The sequence below is a fragment of the Uranotaenia lowii genome, chromosome 3, assembly GCF_029784155.1.
Source record: "Uranotaenia lowii strain MFRU-FL chromosome 3, ASM2978415v1, whole genome shotgun sequence".
NCBI lineage: Eukaryota > Metazoa > Arthropoda > Insecta > Diptera > Culicidae > Uranotaenia > Uranotaenia lowii.
Window position 1 is genome coordinate 78,677,030 of NC_073693.1, and position 12,631 is coordinate 78,689,660.

Sequence of the window (12,631 nt, forward strand, 5' to 3'; positions counted from 1 at the left end):
TGTCATAATTTTGTCTTATTTTTAACACATTTACTATATTTTTGACTAAGGTTTGACGAATTTTTGACATTTTATTGTTAAATCAATGTCATATTTCTGTCTTAATTTTGACATATTTTTGTCATATTTGTCGGATTTTTGTCATAACTTTTTAATTTTTTTGTCATGTTTTGTTATTGTATTGTCAATGTTTCGCTATATTTTGTAATATTTTTTATATTTTTTGTCATATTTTTATCACATTTGTCAAATTTTTATCTCATCTATCAGATTTTTGTCATGTTTTTGTTATTTTTGTCATTTTATTGTTCTTTTTTTTTGTCATGTTTAGGCCATAATTTTGTCGTATTTGTCGTATTTTGGTCATACTAAATATTGTCATAATTTTGTATTTTTTTTCACCATATTTATTACATTTTGTCATAATTTTGTCATTTTTTGACCACAATTGTCAAATTTTTGTCATATATGTCAGATATTCGCCATGTCGTCATCAAGAAATTTATAATCATCTCTCTTCCCGTCCTATCTGAATAATCGTATAGTCTTAGCGAATTTCCAATCGTGTTTTCTTTTCGAATCCCATTTCACAATTTTTGAAAACGGCAAAAAACAAATGCCTACTGAAATTATCAGCAACTTTCGCTGACACTGATTGAATGCTAAAGCTACATTCACTGATCGAATGCAGTGAGTGACAGAAACGTCTAAGCGAAAGACGCTTTCGTAGCAGTCGAGTGAAACAAGTTAGTTCGGGTTTACGAGTAAGCTTTCTACTGACTGAAAGACATACTCGTAAAGCTTGCCGCAGGCACGAAGATGACCGAGCCGATCAGAAGCTTTTATATTCGTTGACTTTTCTATTCCAATCATTTCAGTTCAAGCTTTTTACACTGATAGAAAATCACAGTCAGTATCATTCGTGCTTTCAGAAAATTTGCAGCACTGATAGGAGATGGAAGCTCAAATCTGAATAAAAAAGCTTAAATCTGTCGAAAAAACCTTAAATCTGAGAGATGTGCTCCACACGGTTTGTATAACGTTGCTGGGATCTGTTTGCAACACTTTTATGAAAATTCTAGTTTTTTTTTGTGAAACTTTTTTAATCAAATTACAACATAAACCAAAAGCATCCGTTATAGAATGAGAGATGCAGCTGGATTCTCGAATTGAAATGCAAAGATTCCTATAACTTGATATCTTAATTTGTTTCCAAGATTTTAAATTTAAAATCTGTTTTTATAAGCTTTGTAAATAATTAAATTAATTAATTAATTAATTGTTATAAAAGCCCCACCCTATCCCCATTCGAAAGCGTAAAGGGCTCACAAATTATACTATAGAAATATTTCGAGTATTTGAAATATGGCACATGCCACATTTGGCTCCATTTGTTTGATAAGAGTTTTCGAGTTATCTGTATACATATGTATAAACAGTGAATTTCTGTTTGTCTGTCTGTCTGTCTGTTCCCTATTAATTCGAAAACTACTGAACCGATTTACTTGAAATTTACGATTTACTTGACAATACAATCCAAATCAACAAGTTAATTTTTTCCTATAAGGATTTTTTTTGTCAAATTTTGCAAGGTTCTCAATACCGACGAAAGGTGGCAAAATTAGACAGAAAATGATCAGATTTTTTTTCTAAGTGTTATGTCAGTGTGACCATTGCATTGGTACCACTGCTTTCTTCCAGGCAGCGGGGAGATAGGGAAGGCAAAGGAACTTCTATACAATTTCTGGCGTAACTTGAGATCTAATCAAGCAAATGGAACAAAATATTATATGGTAGAACATGTGGTACGAGAAATAGTTATATATGAATATTTGAATCCCCTCCGTTCTTCCATTGGGGATATAGGAAGCGACGATACAAATCTTTGCATTACAGATGAACGTATCTTAAAAATTGGAATGAAATTTTACATAGAAAAGGATTAGGGCAAGAGATATGGTTCTATTTTCATTTGAAGCACCTAAATTTAAAAAAAATCATAAAGCTTACGAACACAAAGTAGAATTTTCAGATCTTAAAAACCAAATTTAAAGATCAAGTTACACTAAATATGATGAAATAACATTTGTATTGAAATTCCAACCGCCATCAGTTGCAGTTCTCATTTTAAAAAAGTTGTTTCTGATTTATGCTGAAATTGATTCAAAATAAAAACTACATAAAAACTTATGAATTTAGGGAAAAACTGTTCAAGACGCACCAGCCAGCGGGGTAAGATGGCCATGCCATTATTTTTCAGAAATAGGCCAACTTACGACTAATGATGTTTTTCTTCATTTTTGTTGCGGCAATCAAGCTTCTCTATCATATCATGAAAATTTCATTAAAACGACTTGAATTAGAATCAGGAGAACTTGTAATTTTTCATGAATAACATTTAAGGCTTTATGGCAAACCAGACTGCGCAGACTATTAAAATAAATTTTAATAAAAAACAATAATTTCAAAATTGGGGCAGAATGCGCGCCAGACTGCGTGTTTACGCTCAAATTTAGAATGCTGTTAACTTTTGAGAAAAACCGAATTTAAAAGCGAAATGTCTTTCTTTTTATTTGCTGACCCCCAAATTACGATATGAATGCATAATTTTATCAAATTTCGTCCTTTTTCAAATTTAAAAGGTGCACCAATTTTTGATTCGAAAAAATCAATCCATATTTGTCGCGATATCAGCCAAGAAATTGCTTAACTGAAGGCGTTTTATCGTGACTATAAGGATAACAAAAATTGTATTTCAAAACGCGAAATTTTCGATACGTTTAGCAATAACAAATGAGTCTTAGCCAAAGTATGCTTAGTTTACTAAAATGCGATGAACATGTTATAAAACATTTGATGTATCAATCATTATATCCATATAATCATTATTCTATTTCTGACCAGACCACCCTTCCTGTATGGTGCGTTCTGTCCACTAGTTTCGGCGTTCAACCCCACGATGTGATCTCTGGTTGAGTTTTTAACAACAATATCATCAACATTGAGTTTTTATCGCTATTTTTTATTCCAGTAAAACGTAAAATAAATCCATTAATCGTCGTAAACGTTTGTGGGTTTTAATCAGTTAGTTCTATTTGAATTTTTTTAAACAACAAAACGTTGATTGTGTTTATATTTGCTTCTACCTAATGAAGCAAAGAACTTATGGTCCTGAAAGGGCACAGATATGAGATTGCCTAAATTTAGAATTCAGGCAAATTCCAAACGTTTTCACTTTCTTGTTAAACATTTTTTACAGAAATCAAGTTCTAAATTCTTAAGTTTAAAATTAAAATTTGTTGGCACATCTTTTCGAAAAATTAATAAGCTTTGGGAAAACGGAATGATTACACTCCTCAAAATTTAGCGATATGGGCTGTTCAAAATAGTCTAGAATTTACCTGGAAAGAAACTTATTTTTTATTAGCAATTTATTCTCTAATGTCAGCAGCGCCTCTTGCGGCGAGTAGTTGTAAGTATTGAAATCGACACGAGATGAAGTCGATAAAATAGTCGACTAGCTTAGCACATTAGTGACATCTTACGGTGAGTAGAAAGAACTGAAATCTTTGTTCAACTGTGGTAATTTTCAAACCGTTTCGTTTACCTAGTATGTGAAAAGATCTCTTTTGCAAAAATCGTTAAATATAAACAATTGAAAAGTTTTTGTTACAAACCGTTTACTAACTTCTTACACATAGGTACTTTTAAACAGAATAATTTGAAATAAATTTTTCGATAAAGTGAGCGAAATATGAATAGTACCAAGTGATACCACAATGTGTTTTGCTTGCTAAAATATGAATGATTTAAAATCATCAGAACTTTCTTTCACAATTTAGATTATATTGTTCAACGGATGAATCAAGCATACGTTAATTTTTTTAGATGTAGCAATTTTCGTTGATTGCCAAAAAATGAAAAAAGGGAATAAGAATAGTACCACTAACAGATTATTTCTAAAAATTGACTTTTTAAAGGTATTTTAAAGAGATTTTCCTCTAGCACAAAGGAATTTGATATTTGAGCTATAATTATTATAATTATATAATTTATAATACTTTATTAAACGGCTTTATTTCTTCATCAACATGACGTGAAATGATGAAACAAATGTTCTGGGTTAATTTTGAATCGGATAAAACGAGTTGGAATTCGAAAACTTTGATTAGTTTTTTCAGAAAACCACACTTTTCCAGTTTCAAGGCAGCGCAGACCTCAACGCCAATTGATTCATCAAAAAATAGTAAACTTATACTAGATTCATCAGTTGTGCAATTTAGAACAAATTGTATAAACAAAGTTTCGATGATTTCATTTTTTTTCTTACTATTTATTACTCATATTTTAACAAGCAAAACACATAGTGGTACTTCTTGCTTCGCTTTCTGTATGTTGAATTTTTTTTTTAATTCATTCATTTGATCATAATTGACCGATAATAAAAATGCAATAACAAATAAAAAAAAAATTCTTAAATAGCATTTATGTGACAAGTATGAAAATGTTACTTGAAAAAAAACAAATTTTTGACAATATCGTTCAAAAGGTTGGAGGTAATGTGGAAACGACAGTTGGTTTACATTTTTCCGAAAATAACGGGAAACCGAAGAAAAAACCATAAATTTGAACTTAGAAGGTATTATTCAAACATATATTTCCTAATTGTGTACTTCAATTTACTGAACATTTGAAGAAACCTTAAATTTCTCTGCAATTTTTTCAAACATTTTAATGAACTGATGTAACGATTTTCCTTCTATTACTACAGATCGATCTAAAATTTTAAGAAACTTTTCGTGAAAACTGTCTTGCAGATATGAAAAATTGTCATGAAAGCTTCCGCCAAGCAACAAGAGAGGACTCTGTAATCGTTAGCAAAGACACAGCTACTAAAGAAAATGTTGCCTTCAGTGCTCAACACAACTTTTCTCGCTACGTTGTGTACAAATCAAAATTGTGTGCAATCGACAAAGTTCACAGTTGATTTGAAAACGGTTTGGATTTCTCTGTTATCCTTGATTTTCCTTTACAAAGCACTAAGGAAGTTTACCGTGGTTATACTATGCTTTTTTTTTAAATATAAGATGTTTATCCAAATGATTACTTCCTTTCCGTTTTCAATGATAGATACCTACTGAGCTACTTTTCAAAAAACTTACAATCTAGTTATAACCAGATATACTAGAACCGATATACACCACTTAACGAGAAATCGGGAGACATGAATAGCGCTATCTGGCGACAGAAATGGAACTATTACACTGTGAATTTTTTCGGAGCTTTGATCAGAGATGCCAGGTGTCCTGATTTTTCAATTGAAAATCGCAAAAAGTGTGGCGTAGCATATAGAAAAGGCGGAAGTAAAATGATTACTATTTGAATAAATATGAATTATTAACAGCGCATATTCTTACAATTCTTAAAACGTTGTCTAAACCCTTAAAGCATCGGCAGCGATAAGTGCTATCCCAGGTGTTAACCCCGGACACATGCTAGGTCCTTTTTTAGCTTTAGCAGTACATTTGCGCACCGGTAAGTGCTAAACTGGTTTCCATTTTAGCCACTGGTGACGCTCCGATAGGTGTTGTTGTTTTTTGATGCTATTTCCTTTTGTTAGCATCTGTCAAATCAGGAGCTGATCAAATATGGCTCCTGGCTTGCTTTTTCAATACCGAGGAGCAAGTGTCAAAATTGAGTGTTATTATAGCTTTGACACCTGACCGCTGCTGATACTCTAAAACATCGTGATTGTAATATTCCTATCGATTTAGCGCAAAGTTTAAAAAAAGAAAGAATAAAAAGGGAATGTTATTAGAATCATAAAATTTAAGGTCAAGAATTCGTAATAAATGACTAATTTATTATGACTTCAAAAATAACTAAAAATACATGGATTTACGACACTCGCCATAAAATCTGCCTGCACAGATTTTAGACTTTTGCAGTGCAAATTTCCGCCAACACTTAACGAGAAAGCAAACAAACTACATATTCTTAATCAAACATTTGCGCCTTTTAGTTTCTTTCAATCAAATTCCATAAATTTTATTTCATCTTTGTCTTTATTTCGAGTTTTAACAACGATCCGTTACCTAGAATATGTCATACAAAACGGCAAATCAAAATAAGCGGAAGCTTAATACAAATTTTAAAAGCTTAGCTAAGAGACGAAAATTAAATATAGATAAAGTAATAAAAAAATTGAAATTCAAAAATGATTAATATTAATTTTTCCTAGTTATATTTAAACAGTTTTTTGTGTTTTGGAATATCATTTGTTTTGCAATAGTAAAAAATAATAAAAACGTTTCATTTCAAAACCAATATACATGCCAATACCAATATAATTTCGTCACATTCCATGGCGGGAACAGAATTTTTCCTTCTTGGTAATAACAAATAACATGATGCTTAATGTGCACACAGTTTTTGTATTAAATTAAAAAAAATGTGCTTAAATTTTGTTTTCTCCTTGATAATCGTTTCTGTGAAACTATTTCAGCTGTTATTTTTTATTTGTTTAGATTTTTGTTTTGCGTTCACGTGCACAAATAAATGATGGGAAAACATTAAGAAATATATCGCATTCCGATTATTCATTGCGAATCGAAAGAGTTTTTTTTATTTATTTCAGTACAATTGGTTTGAATTTGAAAGAAAAAACAATTCTGTTGCATACTTTTGTCTCAATGATAAAAAAAAATCAATCTGTGCCCTTTCAAAATGTTAATCTGGAGTTGTCAAAATGCTGATCAGGGATGCCGTCCGAACATATTTTCATCACTTTTTTTGTTTAGTTTAGGAACACATAAAAAAAATAAATTCCGCTCATTTAAGAAATGAATTCAAAATTCGCACCACCAGCCTTTACTTCTTTCATATTTTTCAGAAGATATGTTACAAGTCTCTCAGGCATGATTCCAAGTCCATAATCAGAAAACATGGATATTAGTTGTTAGCTTTTTGTTTTTGATTTTTTTAATCAATTCATTAATTATGAACGTTCAAGAGAGATTATTGTCATGTTATTGCTGGATAAAAGCTCGGTATAATGTCCTTTGACCTAAGATCTGGATTTGATAAATGATCTAACAAACTTTATAGTTTGATAATAATAAACCAATTTGTTTGAAAATGTTCAAATATTGACAAGAAAAATCTAGCATGAGACAATAACAATACCATCTTTCAATACGAATCGTTTAAAACCCCATTTTTTGCCAAATTGAAAAGCGACACTCGTCATCTAGTAAAGAGAAAATAACGATATTTCTACGTAAATTTCGTGATATTTTTTTCCTTAACTATAATTAGTAAGCAAAATTTTGATAAACAGTTAAGCTGTTGACCGATTGAATTTAAAATCTTTTTCTTAAAAAAACACTTTATGCGCATCCAAATCTATGTATTTTTTGAAACAATAAAATTTGTTGGTTTACTAAAATTTGTATGGTGCAAGAATAGAAACAAAAAATTTCATTTATTATAACTGGCATCCCTGATCAAGTCAAGTCGGAATACACGCTATTCACAAGTTAGACGAATTTCTCGAATTAATGCTTCCATTTTATCCGCTAGAGGATGCTGATGGTGTCGCCTTCTCATTATATGAAGAAAATAAGTGTGGTGAATATTGTTTCAATTATATTTGTTATAACCCAAGATTTTCAGATTTCAGTGACATTTTTGCACTTATTCGCAAACTCTGTATATCTATCAATAAAACTGATTCTTAAGTTTAGGCGTTCATTTTAATATTGTAAAAGAAATTTTATACAGTGCTTATAGATCTCGTAAAATTACTGAGCTGATTTATATGGCTCGTAAAAGCATTTTTAACAAACAGATTTCTTTTTAAAGTTCAACTTTCATAATAAATTCAAAATATTTGGAAAGCCGTTTCATTTTGCAGTTTACATTGAAATGTTTTATGATTTAAAGTAAGATACATATTTAAGAAGTTTTCAGAACCCATATTTTTTTACATCATTTCTATGAAAGTTTTCGAGTTATATCGTTACTTAGCAAAAACCAAAAAAGATATTGTGTAGCCGATTATTGCATGTGTGACACTATCTCGGCCAATAGGCCTTTTCGAAAGGATAATCTTCCTCTACTGTCCTTTGTACACGCACACACACGACGGCTGAGCTGTCGTGTCGTGAGCGGTCGTCAGTCAAGCTACAATCTTCAGCGAGGGTAGATGCGAGTCTCCCGTTCAGCCAGTGCAGCACGCAGCTTAAGTTTGCACAATGGCGAATCCTGACAGGAGAAAATTTTAAGTCAGGCTGAACGGGAGGCTTGATCTTTTTGTGTTGTGAGTCTTCTTATGTGTTTCTAGTGAAAAGGTGAAGTGTGTGTTGTTTTGGTGCATGGATTGGATCGGTAAGTTTTTAATAGAATTTGAAATAAACTGACGAACGCTACATTCATGTGGGGAGAGCTGTGTTTTACCTCAAAATGGCGAAATATGGTAGCTAGATGTCTGATATTTTCGATTGTTTTTCAACCTAACAATATCCATTACCGTTTTTGATTGATAGCTTGCTTGTTTGCACCTTCAAATTGTAGAATGGTAGAGGGAGAGGCTTTTCTTTTTTTCCATTCGTTTTTCTTGCAATCCCAGTGAATGAAACTCGTTCGGAATTAAAATCTGCTGAAACAAAAGCTCTCACACATACGTATGAATCGTGTGGACGCTTCTCTCTCTCACTAGCTTTCGTTCCTCTGCTCGGTTTCCTCTGGTTTTTTGTCTTTTCTGCCATTACTACAAACACTCGTGCCGGGTAGTATGCGTGCTCATTTACTCACGTAAGAAACCGAATATTTGTTGCTTTAGAAATTGAGCGAGCATTATTTCACAGCAGCACCCTCTCGCTTGTTTCTTTTCGTTTTTCTTCCGACGTTCAATTATGGCCCGCCGCGTTCTCTGATAAATATGTTCGGCTGCCGAACGAGTTGATTTTTGAATTCGCTGAAGCAGATCTGATCGTCCTCTAATGTTTCCCTGATTGTTATAAACTCGCGCTGAGTTTATTGATATCTAACGTTCTTATGCTTTGCAAATCAAGCTCTCGTACCTAGCAACAATTGTTTCTGCTTGTTAGCTCGTTTGAATTTAGTATTATAAAATCGCTCAGCGGAAATTGCCATACAAGTTTTATAGATTCGCGATTCGTGGCAATAAGTTCAATAAAGGGACAAATATCATCAAATAAGGTACAGTAAGGTTGTTAAGGACGATAGCTTTTTTACTTATCCTGAAGAATATGAATTTTGAGTGTTAAAGTATTGTTTGAAAATTTCTAAGGATATTAAAAAATATGTTTGTTAAGTAAATTTTGAAACTTTATGATCGTTCGAGAAGAATTGTACAGGCGATTCTTAATACAAAAAAGGAAAAGTTCAATTAAAAAAAACTTTTTCGATCTTTTACACACCGGAAAATTTTCGGAAATGCAACGAAATTTTCATATGTATTTGCTTTCAATATATCGTATTTGAGAATGACTGAGAAGAATCGTAAATGACAAAGGTTTAAGAAAAATTACAAAGCAATTTTTTGCTTCGAAACAAAATAAGCGTTTATGGTTCACTTTATACATTTTCGTTGGATCGGGAGGACCAACATGAAGAGTGTTCTGAAGGTTCACTTTATGAGTTTTCGTTGGATCGGGAGGACCAACATGAAAAGTGTTCTGAAGGTTCACTTTATGAGTTTTCGTTGGATCGGGAGGACCAACATGAAGAGTGTTCTGAAGGTTCACTTTATGAGTTTTCGTTGGATCGGGAGGACCAACATGAAAAGTGTTCTGAAGGTTCACTTTATGAGTTTTCGTTGGATCGGGAGGACCAACATGAAGAGTGTTCTGAAAGTTCACTTTATGAGTTTTCGTTGGATCGGGAGGACCAACATGAAGAGTGTTCTGAAGGTTCACTTTATGAGTTTTCGTTGGATCGGGAGGACCAACATGAAAAGTGTTCTGAAGGTTCACTTTATGAGTTTTCGTTGGATCGGGAGGACCAACATGAAGAGTGTTCTGAAGGTTCACTTTATGAGTTTTCGTTGGATCGGGAGGACCAACATGAAGAGTGTTCTGAAGGTGAGTTTTCGTTTGATTGGAAGGATCAATTTAAAAAAAATGTTGAGAAGGGTTTTTTCGAAGAATTCACTTAGATGAACAGTAATTTCTTTCTGTTTGGAGCAAGATGTCTTATACCAGAGGAAGTAAAGAATCAGCAAATGTCTTTTGTCAGAGGTACAGAATGATGGAGAGGACAGCTCTTGTAACTTGGTTGGTTTAACGAAAATACGTTTCGTTTTTATTGATCCCTGATGAAAATAGCGGTTTGGAATAAAAAAAAAAACTCGTTGAAAGTGGTTCTAGAGATAAATCGGAACCAAGAATTGAATAGAGTTCACGAATGCCAAGATGATTAAAATTACGAAGATATTTGAGTATTAGTGCTGTGCCATTAATCAAACATTGGAACGGAAGGTTAAACAGAAAGAGTTTAACCGGAAGGTCCAGCAAAAAAAAAAGTTACGACGGAAGGTCCAGAATAAGCAAGTTGAGAAGGAATGTTTAGAAATAAAATATTCAGTTCATATAGAAGTAAGTTGGACAAAATAGTTGAACCAAGCAAAATAAATAATATAGGTCGAAATTGACCGTGATATTCAGAGAATGGTTAAGGAGACTTTTAAGAATGAAAAAGATGGGGACTGAATAATTTATAAAAAGTAAAAATACTATTGGAAGATGGATATCCATTGACAAATTAATAGAGAAAATTAATACTTCTTAATCTCATTAAACAAATGAGTCTATAGGGAATGGGTAGAACAGAGGTCAATTTGGGGCCTCCCTTAACCTTTGGCGGTGTCCATGAGAAACTTTCAAGCCTTTTTCAAACGTTATCACTTATTTTTGGTGTGGAGGGGAGATGTGTAGCCGATTATTGCATGTGTGACACTATCTCGGCCAATAGGCCTTTTCGAAAGGATAATCTTCCTCTACTGTCCTTTGTACACGCACACACACGACGGCTGAGCTGTCGTGTCGTGAGCGGTCGTCAGTCAAGCTACAATCTTCAGCGAGGGTAGATGCGAGTCTCCCGTTCAGCCAGTGCAGCACGCAGCTTAAGTTTGCACAGATATTCTGATTTTTTGTGATTTTATCCAATAATTCTGTGATGGTTTTCTGTGATCATGATAATTTGAGTCTTTTTTACATTTTACATGAGAAAAAATATTTATTATTACCGTATTTTCCAATAGATATATAGTTAAAACCCCAAGATTTATATACACGTGAAAATTTTTTTTTGGAGAACGTTTAAAACTTTAAAATTAACCCTTCATTTCATGATTTTTTATTTTTTCTTGAAAAAAATCTCAATAGAGCGCAATGATGAGTACATGAAGGGAAAAATAATGAAAAAATGTAATCACACATTTCGAGTATTTAGCCAAAATATTAATTGTTGCAAATTTGCAACAACATGAAATGGTTATACCTTTTTGTTCCTCACACAAGACAGCTAAATATAAATGTTTACTCTTAGTTTATCTTGCTCTAACCATAGTTTTAGCTCAAAAACTTCGTAAACCAAGTGTCTGGACACCATTTAGATGGGAGTAGAACCTATGTATGCTGATTATTCACCATGAGTGCACGGATACACCGCAGTTCCTACCTAAGTATGTGCTTACATGCATTATTGAGATTAATTAGATCGACAAATCTCCAGTTATTTTTCAGTAACTTCATTTTTTGTGGAAGATTTTATGTGGTTTTGTGATCTTTGTGTTCATGGTTCTATAGCGCAATATACAACAATCTAAAAAAAAGTTCATTCTCAGCTGACAACAACGAATTTTAAAACCATTTGTAACAGAAAAAGTGATTGTTGTATATGGTATACTTATTTTCAAAGAACCAAGTAACTTGAAAATCAGGGAATACAAATTGTTGAAGAAACAATTTTCATTGTTTATTGAAACACCAATGATTAAAAAAACACAAAAAATCAATATTTTCAATATTTCTTAATAAAGAAAACCGATGCATAAAATACCTTCAAAATGCACTCATATAACTTTTGTTGATTTTTTTTTAATCATAGGTTTATTTATTAAGGCATTTTACTTATAAGTTTCATTTTGCCGAGTGGATCACTATTTAATATTTAATCCATGTTAGTAGAGAAAGGAGCCTTAATAGTTGAGGTGACTCAACTGTTAGCTTTGATTCTAATTTGGAAGAGCGAAGGGGAACATTTAGGGTTGAATATCGAAAACGATTTTCCGATGGTACACATTCAGAAGAGTTAACGGAATTATAAGTAGGACTAAAATGAAACTGCTTTTTCACCATCATGCACCGTTTCCTTATCACATTCGTTCTGAAAACATATATACTGTTTAAATGATAAAAAGTAATTGAAGCACATTATGGAACTCATGTTACAAACTAGGGTACTACATAGTATAATGATGTGAACATGTAATGCATTTGTTTTTAAAAATTCAATGTACTAGTATGGAAAAAAGTATGTTAATAATTAATTTACCAAAAATGCGAAAATATTTATTACGAACCCACAAATCTTTCCCGGGGATCAC